A 1,621-nucleotide genomic window follows, 5' to 3' on the forward strand; every position below is an offset into this window, starting at 1 on the left:
CTGCTGCACCTCCACGTAGCCTCATGTTGACAATAATATTAGATCCTGGCTTGATGTTGTAGTCGTCAATTGCTCTGTGATCTTGTAACGATCTGCCCTCAGAGAGCAGATGTTGATATCCTTCCGGGAGGCCAATGTGATTGGCAATGTTTTTCTTCAGATTTGAGACACTGTCTGAAGCTTGAACCCAGATTAGGGTTGATTTCCCAGAGGGGGGCTTTATAATGATTTGGAAGCGTGGATCTGGTAAAGTTGCCGCCACAGAGACTGTGGGAGTTGTTCTCCTCTGTTTTGTATTCAAGCTATCCTCGTGCCATATAGCCCCTTCTGAGATCTGGGGAATCAGATCGGTGAAGAGTGCCTGTGCAGGACCCATCACCACTACCGAAACAGGCTTCTTGAATGCGCAGTGTAACGGGTGGCTGAAATTTTGCGCGTCCCAGTTCGGATGGCCTTTCGCAGACCAGAGTTCCAGGGCACTTGGATCTTGGCGTTTCCTTTGTTTGTTGTCCGGATCGGGTAGATCCAGTCCAGATCTGGAATGTTTGTATCTATTCACAGCGGGAGGGAGCAGATCCACTTCATGCAGCCAACCTCTGTTGATTTCAGCGTTGGATCCGATGGGAAACCTGCAGATCCAAAACCCATCCTATCCAAGCCTTTAGCATTTCCATCTCCAAGAATGACAGCTTTATCCCTTGGAGGAGCTGAAAGGCCAGCCTGTCCCAGGCCGGGAAGGAAATACCCTGCAAAACAATTGCTAGAGACGTATGTATAAGGAATGTCCGCTGCCTCGATTTCCCTACGGATTTTGGCTTTCACCTAAAACACACTCTTTGCAGGCTCCACTGCATTGACGTTATCAACATCATTCCCGAACTCAGATGGGAAAAACCTCTTGACCGTTCCGACTTCTTTAATAGCCTTGATAATATAGACCTGCGTCTCTATCTGTAGTGATCCAACTGTGGAGATCACGACGTCTACCTTCTTCACTGCCTCCACAAGGCTTGCATGATCCTCTAATGATCCATGGACTATATTTGTACCTGATTCCAGAAGCTGGGCTTTCTCAGAATTAGAAGAAACCGTGGACTCCCTGGCGAGAAGGAAGGTGGGATGGCCGAGATCAAGGCTAGCCTTGGCAACATGTCGACCAATGTAGCCTGTTGCGCCAATTATAAGTACCTTGCTCCTTCCCATCTCGGCTCTGAAATTTCAATCCGCTCCTTCCTCTTTAAGTTACCCAACTAAATTATTTATATTATAATGTTGTATTTTTATTTAAGTTAATATTGTATTTTCAAATACATGTTAATATTACATAATATGGTATAATTAGATATTTCATGTATCCAAATTGAATATTTTTATAAATAATAATATTTTTTGAATGCTACATATCAATTTTATATTAATACTTGAATTTATTACACGTTTTCTCTTTTTTGGAAAATGACTGAATTGTTTTACCTTTAATTACTTTATTTTTTTAGGCATTGAAACATGTATATGTACTTTTTTCCTACATATATATGAAATTCATACTGAAATATATTAGTTAATGTGATGTTCAATTATTTTATTTATGGTTTTTTGAGAGTGAAAGTGCACATCTCTT

General features: G+C 41.5%; 1 pseudogene; it reads right to left on the reverse strand.

Annotated features, from left to right (window-relative positions):
• Positions 1-555: 555 nt before the first annotated feature.
• LOC149258860 (phenylcoumaran benzylic ether reductase PT1 pseudogene) lies at positions 556-1,212 on the reverse strand (annotated as a pseudogene).
• Positions 1,213-1,621: the final 409 nt, after the last annotated feature.

The sequence above is a fragment of the Pinus tabuliformis genome, chromosome 6, assembly GCF_031772625.1.
Source record: "Pinus tabuliformis cultivar Carrire ecotype Pingquan chromosome 6, CPIR1, whole genome shotgun sequence".
NCBI lineage: Eukaryota > Viridiplantae > Streptophyta > Pinopsida > Pinales > Pinaceae > Pinus > Pinus tabuliformis.